The sequence below is a fragment of the Periplaneta americana genome, chromosome 16, assembly GCF_040183065.1.
Source record: "Periplaneta americana isolate PAMFEO1 chromosome 16, P.americana_PAMFEO1_priV1, whole genome shotgun sequence".
Classification (NCBI taxonomy): Eukaryota; Metazoa; Arthropoda; class Insecta; order Blattodea; family Blattidae; genus Periplaneta; species Periplaneta americana.
This window is the reverse complement of record NC_091132.1, coordinates 86947156-86960298: the sequence shown is the minus strand read 5'-3', so window position 1 is coordinate 86960298 and position 13143 is coordinate 86947156.

The window sequence follows — 13143 nt, the reverse complement described above, 5'->3', positions numbered from 1 at the left end:
ATGCTCGACCATATTTCTAACTTGAAATTATTCAGAAGTATTCATTTTATTCGTATCTGACTGAAGAGCGGAAGTGACCTTGTTCATAGCTCTTAAATTGCGAGATGTGCGCAGACGCGAAAGTATTGATTTTTTCCGAGGAACAATAATGTCATTGACCTTGATGTAATGCAGAGAATGTATAACCTGGAAATTGATTTAGAATTGAAAAACGAGATGACAAATTGAATCTATTTGAATATTATTTACAATTAATGCTAATTATTATAGTAACAGAACATAACCTTCTGCGACAGTATTGGATTTCCAGCCTCCGTGATGTTTCCCTCGTCTTTCGATTGCATATCCGAGAATAATCGAAAACCTGAACTTTAATGAATAGGTGTACTTTAATGACATGCATTAAAGGACTGTTACCAGGTGTATAATTACTACATTTCGGCATGGTCGAGCATAAACGTTTTTAAAATTCTTATCAATAAAACAATTATATCGCATAAATTATGAGTAAAGAATTAAACAAGCCCATGCGCACTTAGGTCACTGATATGGGTCCGTTGTGCTGTCCCAAATTCTGACAAGCGAAAATTACCGGAAAATTTTACTTGGAGCCCTCTTCCAGAGACAGGGTTCTTTTACGTGCCGTAAATCTACGACCCTGGACCTATAGATTTACTTCTCATGCTAAGGACTTCTATCTCCCTTGATCGGGTTTGAATCTGCAAAACTGAGATCCAGTGATAACCACTATACCACCGATCGAGTCCTGTTAGAAGTAATAAGCTATAATATTCATTAGAGTGCTGGGTAGTTATGCAACTTTTTTCCAAGCTCAAATAAAGAGACATCTGGAGGTACTACAGAACAACTTCCGATAATAATGATTATACTTAATGGTTACATAACCCAAATAAAACCAAACCTGCTTGTATTTAAGAAGACACTGCAGTCCACACTACAACGCCAGATCGTTTGCATCCAACCTGCAGGTCGCCATTTTGTTAGTAACCTATTTTTATCTATATACAGAATGAGTTTTAAGTCCACCGATAAATTTCAGGTGGTAATTCCGGACTAAAAATGGAGCAAAAAAGTTCATATCACCTTGTGTCCGGAAATGCATAGTTTCCATGGTAGATGGCACTGACGACATTCTCTCATAACTTGCAGTGTGCGTTTAGTGTGTTGCAGATACTATGATTTACGCAACGTAGAAGTACAATGATCCGGTATTCATTCCAGGAACAAGTCGAGATGGAGTTCGTGTATGGCCAAGCAGGTGGAAACGGTTGAGAGGCAGCACGGATGTACCGAGCCACGTACCCTGACAGATAGCACCACCCACATCACACAACATTTGGAGCCATTTTTCGGCGTTTGCGGCCATCCTCCACGTTCGTCTGTCTCAAAGGACCCATGTTCACACAAACGCCGAAAATTTAATACTGAACCAATGAATTACATATTTCCATAGCAATGAACATTATTATGCTACAAAATAATTAAATACATTTCCATAGCAACCCTTCTTTTTTAAATTGCATATTGGAAGCACTTGTTGCCCAAAAATGAACAAAATATTCGAGGACAAAATATTTAGTTGGCACAGAAGCTAGTGGACAAAGAAAAATTGTGAAAAAAAAAATTATGGACACAATAATTCTTCACCGAAATATTAATGGACAAATTTTTTGGTGGACGAAATGTTTGATGGACTAATTTCCTTGGGCAAAATAGCTGTGGACGTGATAATAATACTTCATACTTTATTTCCAGAACAAAGATACATATTGCTTTATATATATATATATATATATATATATATATATATATTAAAACACTTTAGCAACCCAGAAAGAGTAAGTTACATACTCGTGCTCAGGGAGCATTCCACATAATGTTGACATTTCATTAAATAACAGAGTAAAAAGTAAAAAAAAGAAACAAAAAATAAAAATAAAAAATAAAAATGTTTTGAAAAAACTCTACTCTAAAGGCTGGTTCACAATGAACCGGGAACGGAAACGAGAACGAGAACGGATTTTTTTTAAATAAATGTATTTAAATGTGAGCATTCACAATTAACGAGAAGCTTGCCGGAGCCCGGGAACGGATATTTCTACAAGTTTTAACTTTGCCGTTTTCGTTTTCGATCACAGCCAACTAAATTCATTCTGTTATAAAAAAAAACTATTAATTTCGTCGTCGTATATTTTGTAGCAAGGAGGTCGTGACGTATATTGTCCATTCATTACTTGTAACTAACGCAGAATTTCAGTAGAATCAATTTCCATATACAGTATATGCTACGTGTAGACTATATGTGACCAGACTGCCACTAGAATTGAATTTTTAAATATCTCGTGTCTTAAATTTCGAAGTTGGTTAACCTGTGTTTATATTGGCTGGCTTGCACTCATGAGAGAATGCCATTGGTCAAGTATACACAAATAACATCAGAATGCGTAATATCGATTTTCCATATCGTTATTGACAGATCGATATGCATAGCCGTTTCCATTCTCTGAATAAAAATTCTTCACGTTCTCGTTCTGGTTCTCGTTCGCGGTTTATTGTCGACCAGCCTTTACTCAACATCTAAGAGAACGGAATGATTTATAGTCTTTTTTAAAGAATTGAATAATGTACAATGCACATGGTTGTAACTTCGAAATAAATGGCGTAATATACTGTACAGGTGTGCATATTTTCATATGGAGGTTTTTTTATTCTGCCATCTACATCTATGTTGTGGGTTTCTGTCATTCCTATATATTCAAACATGTGCAAACTACCAGTAAATGACTGTGTTTAGAAGAGCTTGTTTAACTTTGTATATGATGTCATAATTAAGTTATTCTGAGTCTCTTCTTCAGCAGTGCATTAATTTTCTTCAGCTGCCGGCACAATCAGATGTAAATCCCCACTAAAGAACACAAGCGTTGCAATTTTAAGATTTTATGATTTCCAAGAAAGACAGACGTTGTGGAAACTTCCGATACTTCTGGAATTTCATTAATATAATATTGGCTGTATTTACTATGTTGTATTAGGGAATTTCCGAATAAAAGATTATGTTATACAGGATTATTATAACAGAGTCTAATGAAAGTGGCTTAGACTACGTGGTTGAAATATATTTTTTGGGGGTCCTCACTTTTCCTCTACCACAGATAATCATTAAGAGGTCACTATACTGAAATTTCCAAGTTCAATATTTTTAAAAGTTCACTATAGTGAAATCAATAACTACCATACTTTTGAAGCTAGATACACCAAATTTTTATCGCTGCTATATGCTGGTTAATAATGATAAATGTACAAAATTTCATCCGCCTATATTATGTGGTTTACATTTTATTAAAATATTGAATCACTTTATATAAAAAGTCCCTTGCGCCACAATTTACATTATTCTTACCTGATATTCACTTATATGGATCCTTATATACATGGGACTAAAACTTACTATAGGGTTTTGCTGTAAAATTATCAGTACATTACTAGAGTTTTCCATTATAAAAGAATAAAATAAAATATAAATATTATGTATTCGACAGATATTGGAGAGAAAAAATGAGAGTATAATGGTACAGTACATCAGTTATTCATAGATTTCAAAAAATCATATGACTCGGTTAAGAGAGACGTTTTATATAACATTCTTATTGAATTTGGTATTCCCAAGAAACTAGTTCGTTTAATTAAAATGTGTCTCAATGAAACTTACAGCAGAGTCCGTATAGGCCAACTTCTGTCTGATACTTTTCCAATTCACTGCGAGCTAAAGCAAGGAGATGCACTGTCACCTTTAATTTTTAACTTCGCTCTAGAATATGCCATTAGGAAAGTTCAGGATAACAGAGAGGGTTTGTAACTAAACGGATTACATAAGCTTCTTGTCTATGCGGATGACGTGAATATGTTAGGAGAAAATCCACAAATGATTAGAGAAAACACGGAAATTTTACTTGAAGCAAATAAAGCGATAGGTTTGGAAGTAAACCCCGAAAAGACAAAGTATATGATTATGTCTCGTGACCAGAATGTTGTACGAAATGGAATTATAAAATTGGAGATTTATCCTTCGAATAGGTGGAAAAATTCAAATATCTTCGAGCAACAGTAACAAATATAAATGACACTCGGGAGGAAATTAAACGCAGAATAAATATGGGAAATGCCTGTTATTATTCGGTTGAGAAGCTTTTGTCATCTAGTCTGCTGTCATTTTCATTTTCCGAAAACTGCCTTCTGGCGGACATAGATTATTATATGTTGCGAAGGTAAAGCACAAAATAAACTGGGCACTTTCCGATTAGGTGCAGAAGGAAAGATAATTTATTGAATAAAACATTAGGAGAAATGAATTAGTCAAACCTTGACAATCATTTGGTAAATACCTGTATTTTGTTCTGCTGTCTGACAAGATCGGGCTGTTTCTCATATTGTGTGGGTGATGAACAGCATTAAGGGGACACTATACTGAAATTACCAGTAGTTGCCATTTTCCGAAAACTGCCTTCTGGCGGGCTTAGACTTCCAGACAGCAACAGGGATAGAGTGCAGTGTAGTGAAATGCTTCAGATACAAAGTGGCAAGATAGTGTGATGGAAATCATTCTCCTCCATAGCGGCCTGCATGGAATTACAAAATTCATATCGTCAAAATGAGGTCTTCGGTTTTAGCTTTTGCAGTACCCTGTATGCGGTACGGTTTCTTTCGCAGACGGGTTCGTAAAATTTTCCATACAGTCGGTTGCTGAATATCAAGTTCACGACTGACGCGATATGTTGATTTCTGAGGGCTGCGAATGAAACTCGCCCTCACTCGCGCCACTGTTTCATTAGAAACGCCTGGGCATCCACTGCTTTTACCTTTACTCACGGTACCAGTTGCCTTAAATTGACGATGCCATCGCAGAATGTTTTGGTGACCTGGCGGTGAAGTTCCAGGGTATTGTCACCGGAACGCACGCTGTATGATGATAAAGGAAAATGACCTCATATTCCAAAACTGCGAACGCTTTCTGCTGTATAGAAACCATTTTGAAAACTATGCTTGTGCTGCCGTCTGTCTGCGCGCGCCAAAGTTACAACAATGAAAAAGTAAACTTTCAGAGGTTTCTTTCGATTCATGATTAGCACAATTATTGTATTCATAGTTTTCGCAAATAGGCCTATTTGACTCAAAACCTGATGAATCATTTGTAATTGTCCTGTATTCAATGTCAAAAAAGAGAGATGGGTAAAACAATTTGATCTTTGATTTGGAATAATACTAATTCTTTATTGGGGAAAAACAATAAGAAGAATATGATGAATAAGGTCTACGCACAGTTATTGTATTCATAGTTTTCGCAAATAGGCCTATTTGACTCAAAACCTGATGAATCATTTGTAATTGTCCTGTATTCAATGTCAAAAAAGAGAGATGGGTAAAACAATTTGATCTTTGATTTGGAATAATACTAATTCTTTATTGGGGAAAAACAATAAGAAGAATATGATGAATAAGGTCTACGCGCACTACAGGCAATACAGAAAAAAACGAAACTAGAAATACACAAGTAGTGCCGATGGGAGGGAAATAAACAAAACTGAAATTTTTGTTACTAATGTCCAGGGGCAGATATTTATGGAGATTAATTTTATCATTTGTGTTTTTTAATATTGGTGTCGGCGAGATTGTTAGAGATTGATTCGTACTCTTAGCGGAGATTAACTTAATGGCTGTTGTTTAGTCAACTGTCCGAAGACAGGTCTGAACCTCACAAGTGATAACAAGAAGGTACCACCTATGAGACAACTAGACCAGGAGATAATGGGGTAGGGTGGCTAGTTCCTCCCCCCCTCCATTGCATACATCGCCCACTAGCTACATATTACACTAATCAGACTTCAGATGCATACAAACAATTGTTCTTCCCTCTGACACATATCGTCAAGTGAGATGTACTGCCTGATAATAGATGTACCTATCAGGCAGAACCTCAATCAGAAGCTGGAGATTAATGGAAATTTTGGAAAATACATTATTTTGGAATTGGAGTATTAACTCAGTATGAATATTACTTTCCAAATAATTAACATTAAAGGTTCGTTGGATTCTGGTAATGGTGCTGTATGGCCAATAGACAGTATTTGTTGGATTGAGACTATTTAACACACATTCATTAAAAACAAAACAGAAAGAACTTGCAGCCCTCAAATTAACACTTTCAAATTATTAGTGAGTTCACTAATGTAATCAGAACACCTGGAATGCCATGTAATGTAGCCTACTTGGATATACTGTATAACATATTGAAGTGAAAAAAGAAAATCTGAAAAAGAAAGCTCAGAATATGAAATCCGCTATAAAACGACAATTACTCATTAATAGCCAATATACATGATCATGAAATTAGAAATAGTGAATAAATTAATATCCCATACTGTAGATTACATAAAACTAGTACAAATTTTTCTGTCATGGGGATGAAATTATATAATAAGCTTCTCAGTCAATATTATAAGTTACCAAACAATAGTTTCAAATCTAGATTTTATAATTGGCTTTTAATTAATCCTTTCTACTCTGTAGATGAGTTCCTTAACATAAATTCATACGAAATTGTTTTTTAACAAATAAAGTTATTTACATTCAGTTACAATTATTACATTAAGAGTGAAGTGTTTTCATTAATTTTAGAGTTTCAAAATGTTTTGTGTTTTCATTGTAGATAAACTTTACTGTTTTCAATTATATGTGTATTTTCAAATGTATGTTTTTTTTTTTCCTCCCTTCTGTATTGTGACGAAGCCTATTACTGTATGTTTAATGGCTTAATAAATTGAATTGAATTGAATTGAATAGTTAAGCTTAGTAATAATTCGCGAATGTGTTCATATTTCACTATTAGAACTCTATTTCGCGATTGTTTTATCCGCATGTTATTAATCTGAACCACTTAAATCGTAAAGATTAGTAAAAATATATTGCATATCTATTATGTCGTGATTTTCTCTATCTCCATAAATACCCGGCCCTGCTACTGTCCAAGTCCAAATGTTATGTATCCACTCTTTCGGACGTTTCGTAAAATACCAAGGACTTCTGCCCAGTGGCCGCTCGAGAGTGGTTAACTTAACTGTTATTTTAATTATGATGCAGGTTGACGCATGCTAGCAGCTGCGCCCGATCAGTGATTCATTGTGATTTGTAGCGTTCTACTCCTCCTATATCATCTTAACCTTATTGGCAACATCATTTATCTTCAGATTTTATGTAAAACAATAACTAACATGTCTAGTCTCCTGGCTATAACAACACATGACGTCATGTCCATCAGTGCCAAGTTTATTAACTCAATGAAACGAGACCTTTCCTCACCGCTGAATGAAATCCAACTCTCCACGAAGCGAAGAATAGGTGATTTCATTTCATCTCTTGAAAAAATGACGGGTAAAATCAGATTCACATACCAATTGGCATTAATTATTTCTTAAAAGGAAATTAAGAAAATGGTCCGACAATTCTTTCTCAGTTCATGGCACACTATAACTTACACCAATTTTATCGTCTATTATTATTATTATTATTATTATTATTATTATTATTATTATTATTATTATTCCTTTGGCCGGGAGGAAAAAGGTCTTAAGTAAAAATGTTATACTTTTCAGGAAAGCAGTAGAAATATTGAAATTGGTGTCAATTATAGAGTTTTTTTAATTAAGAGGTTTCTCCTGGATATTATTTGTTTATATTTCTTCTAAAATAGGTAATGTTGCTCATTCAACAATTTTCTTGATTATTTCCAAAAAATAGCCGCACTTAAGCCCTTTTAAGACTAGAACCCAAACTGAGTAGAAGGTACTATTTAAATATAAGGCCTTTTTCATGTCAAAATAAATGAGAAATGTAAGTTATTAGGAATGAAAAATGAGTCTTAAACAATTAGAGGACTGTTTACCCTGGTGCTTAAAGTTTTTAAAAGGAAAGGGTATCAATATGTGATAAAATGGCTAAAATACAAGTTAGGCCTTTTTAATAGGGAAGCATGGAAAGTAAACATGTGATGGTTTGTAATAAATGAATGAATGTTAGCCATAATGGCCCATGTTGGATACAGGCCTCCTGTGATGGGGTTAGAACCCCCTCGACAGGGATGGCTCAAGTGTACTCGCTTGGTGAGCCAATCCAGACTAGCTTGTCGTGCATACTACTTTTGTAACATGGTTAATAAACCTGTTACACTTTAACTAGTCTCAGCACTCTGTTCTTTGTTCATTTTTTGCACTATCCATATTATACTAACACCAGCACTTTGACAAACACTGATTGCTATTTACACATTTAACTGACGCTTTCTCAACACTGACTTTACCTATTTACAAAACTTATCTCACACTTTCACTAATACTGACTTTACTATTTACAATATCTTAACACTGATTACGTTATCTATTTACAATGACCTTCCCTAGTTCTTTCCACAAAACTCTGTTCTTTGCTGTCCTCGACCATTGTTTCCCCGCCTCATTGGTAAGCATGTCAGACCATCTGAGACATGGTCTTCCCTGTCCTCTCTTTCCGACGTGGGGGTCCCACATCGAGTATGTAAGGAATAAAGTATTAAATATTCTTAAGTCCTTTATTCTGTGTGTGCTCGATTCAAAAAGTATTTAGGACATTTGGTAACGCTCTATAATTCCAGTCAGGAGTCTTATTTGACTTTAACCGTTTTACCAGATTGTAGAGAATTGTTTCTGCTTTCAGAATATATAAAAATCTCATTTTCACAAAAAATTGACTTAAGACTTTTTTTCCTCCCGGCTACAGTGCTGTTGTTTTGTTATGAATTTTTATACTGGTTGAGTGAAGGAGGAAGGCCTTGCGACCTTACATCTGCCTGTCAAAATAAATCAAATAAATGAATAAATTTAAATTGTAGGAAAGGTCATCGTAGTATCAGTCTTTATCACTAGAACGCATTATGAACAGTCTGCGGGGTCTAGTTTTGAATTATGAATAGAACATAAACTGTATCATAAACAAGATGCAAGTGTTCACTCGTAGTACCTGTGTCACGCGCCAAACTTAACGTCACGTTAATATAGTGTATGAACAATTAACCTTACAGTATCTCCACACGCCTGGGATACGGTCTCTAGCTATTAGGTTACGTCCATTTTTGGCTTTTCTTCTTCAAAATTCTCTAAGTTTCTTCAATGGAACGGTGAAAATCGGAATGAGACAAGTGGCTAACAGGCTTGGCGCTCACATAGATACTTTCTCACAGTCCCAAATTCCCTTGCAAAGAAGTGCTATCGCGTACCTTTTAATTGTTTCTCTTCCCATATTAACGAAGTTGTATAGACTGAGAGGTAATCTAGTGTAAATGGAATCGGTGATAATGAGATAATATTTTGGGGTGATGAGCTTAAGATTTCTCTGTGGAATTGCTTAATCTTCGCCTTACAATTGGGGAAAATTTTCAGAAAAGAATAAATCAAAGCTGTATTCGAACTCCTGTCCAAGCGAAGTCTAGGAGTACAAGTTCCGCTTGCTACTTCTAAACCTAATAATGCTTTTTATGACTATATTGTCTTTCTGCTATATGAAAAAAAGAATACTTTTACTATTTAAAAAAAGTATATATTCACATTTTTTAATTCAGAATGGTGGCAGTTCACTGTGCAATGATGAAGCGTTTGTCGCATAACTCTTAAACTTGTTAACTTTTTCATGTTCTCTCTCTTTTGTTATATTGCTGAAACTCATGTTTACAATATCATGCTCTTTTAACTACATTCCTTAATAATTTTTTTTTTATTTTGTGTTACAAGAAAATACTGATATTTGACTATTTATATTTTTTATCAGATAATCTATCAAAGGTAGAGAAGTGATCTTTCATCATATTCTATATATGACATACATAAATACACACAAAAAAATTTATCACAGAATGTTGGATAGTTTTTTAGTTATTTGGGAAACGCTTTATCTCTGCACAGTGAACTGCATTTTGAAAAAAAAAAATGTAAATAATTTTTTTAAATCTTAAAAATATTTTTTTCATGTAGCAGAAGGACAGTGTTTTATACCTACTAATTTCCATTATTGTACAAGATACAGTAATGGAGCAAAAAAAGTTGAATATTTCCAAAATTTTACTGATGTAAGCTGTACCTAGCCCCTTAACGGAAGAGTTATTTTACAAGGATGCCCATAAATTTGTTTCTGTTCGGTTACAGAGAATAAGCTATTTCAAAGGAACTCAATACTTTCCTCTTTTAATAGATTGTCGCAAAGTGAAAATACTGAAACGAAAAATAAAATGAATGTGTGCTAAAAGTGTCTGTTAGCGAAACCCTAGATCATATATACTCAGATTGCTCGGCGTTCTAAGCTTTGACGGTAACAACTTTTGTCAGGTTTACTATGCTGCCATCTAGTTGTTACATAAGGAGTCGTGTCATAACTCCCATTTGAAATTGCATTAGCGACTGTATTGCCATCTCGTGTTTGTTTACGGCGGACGGGTGACGATCCTGGCGGTTGTTCTCTTCAAAGTGCAATCGATTTTAGCATAGGAATGAGCAAGTTGTATGTGATCTGGAGCGAAACGGAATATTTATTTTCAGCGAAACGTTTCGGAAGAAGGACCGTCATGTAGCCAACATGTGAAAGTTGGAATTAATTAGCTTAATTTATAAATTACGAACAGGAATACATACAGTAGCTCTAGCGGTGACGCATCCGACTTTAATTAAATGCTATTCGAATGACAGAGGGAATTTGTTTCTTTGAATCGATAGCATGATGTCACCGTTCCATTCCTTGAAGAATGGTTGCTCTTCTGCCGGTCTGTTATTTACATTAGAAGACTGCATAGTTTACAACCTAATACCGTGGGTAAGCGCTTCCGATCATTCGCGCTGTGAGATATCGGTCTATCTGCACAATCTAGTCGTTACAGTAGCTACGGGGATGCACTTCGTGTGAGGCATATGAATGTATCGGATTTATCGTCTTGTTTTCGCAAGTATAAATAAGATTGTAACAAATTTAGTATACCGAGTAACGAGTACAGTCGGTTTAAAGATGTAATATGTATGCTGCGGCAAGAACGAAGATCAAGCCATTATGTTTACCCTTAGGACTGTAACAGGGTGTGGTTCTTTGTGAGGAATGTTCCCCCAGTTACTAATTGAAATTTAACGGGAGGTCTTTAAGATATAATAGCTGAAAGGAACTAACAAAACTCTAATGATGCGTAAATTTTGCTCCACTGCTTGGGTTTTACTTTTCTTCTCGCAATTAACAAAACAAACAAGGCATGTTTGTAGCTTAGAACATTAATACGGTGAGCTTGCCTTCTTCTGATTTATAAAATAAAATCACCACCTTGGTGTATGGTCCACGTTGTTCCTTTTAATAAATGTCGTTTTACCATACTAAATCTTTTCTGCACAAAACTCTTTGAAAAATAGCTATGCAGAAGTAGATACAATTCTCTGACTTTATGCTTTGTTAGGTTATATGTGCTATTTAATTTTGATTGTTGTGAATCCAAATTTCTATAAAAAAACATTTTCTGTGCATATTTTCCTATTCCTACAAGAAAGTTTTCACTTTACTCTCATATTTTATAACCTCATGAGTTCTTAGAGTATAGTACACTATACTAGCTATACTTCATACATGGTTACGATATAAGAAGCTTATGCAGAGACCCGAAGTAAAGTATAATATACCTGCATTTTCAGTTTTTTTCCTCATGTCAGTGACTTTCTTTTGAAGTGTAAAATTATATTGAACTTTAAAATTAAAACAACAAATGTCTCAGGGCTCAGGAAGGTAATCTTAATCTTACGGTCTTACTAATAAACCGTGTCTATAAATCTAGCTTTCAGATAAAACTCCATGTGAATCAGGCTTGAACAATTTCAAGGGAAAAATCATTTGTGTGCACTCGATGTGAGTTTCTGGCGTCTTGTGAGCCCACTCGAGTTATATGGATATAAAGGGGAAAATTGAGACGGTATCGGGTGAAGTTCCTGGATAACTCAGTCGGTTAGAGCATTGGTGCGTTCAACCAAAGGTCCCGGGATCGATACCCGGCCCCGGAACAATTTTTTTCTTTGAAATTGTTCAAACCGTGTATAGTTTTTTACGAGACTTATGCAGAGTTGGAACAGAAAACGTTACTAATAAACCATGCACAAGCGATGGATGTACAGTATAAACAGCATGTAATTATACCTGGGAAGTGCTTTGCATTAGTTATAATTATACACGAAACTCCTTGTTTAAGCGTTGTATATAGAGGAAAAAAATGAGCGCCCCTCTAACAGCTGTTCTTATCGATTGTCATTTTATGATTATGGTTGCCTTGTAATCACAGAAAAACAAACCAAAGAGCACAGAATAACTAGAATTATATTGCTGTAGCTTGTACTCTTTGATGAAAATATAGCGTGGTAATCGATCAGGCTCAGTTGTACTATCGATACTTAGCGCGGCACACTAGCGCGCACTATAAGATGCAGTAGAGAACCTCAGCTCTTCTATTACCTTTCGTAATGAAGTAATGAAGTGACGTAGCTGTGTAATATTTGCACTGTTACACATGACATAAATGTAGTGATTATTAATAAGGGATTTATAAACGAGTTATTCATTGTGTAAGTGTAGGATAGTCGTCGTCGTCGTCGTCGTCGTCGTCGTCTTCCTAACAAGTATTAGGCCGTGTGGCCTGTTACGGTCTTAAAGTAGAATTTTCAGTCCATCTCTTCTTCGGACGACCTATAAACGTCTATATAAGGGGTTTTTTTTAGTAAGACCGTTATTATATAATATAATATTGGAAGGAAAATAGTACCTAACCGTTTTGGTGCTTAATAGATATGAAAATTTGTGTTAAATCTTTCCCTTTTTGATATAAGAATGTTCTTGTCTTTTAACGTAGAAAAAATCGGTGTAGGCTGTATCGGAGAGACGGCCACGAGTTTTACTCGTGAATACGTAGCTGATAGCATTGCTGTTGAGGTAAATGTCAGCAGTGGCAACGCTTTTAATGTCGATATTATTCTAGACACAACAGATGTAGAAACACTGCACTCGCTCGCGCCGTGAGCGTCTTGTCTGTTT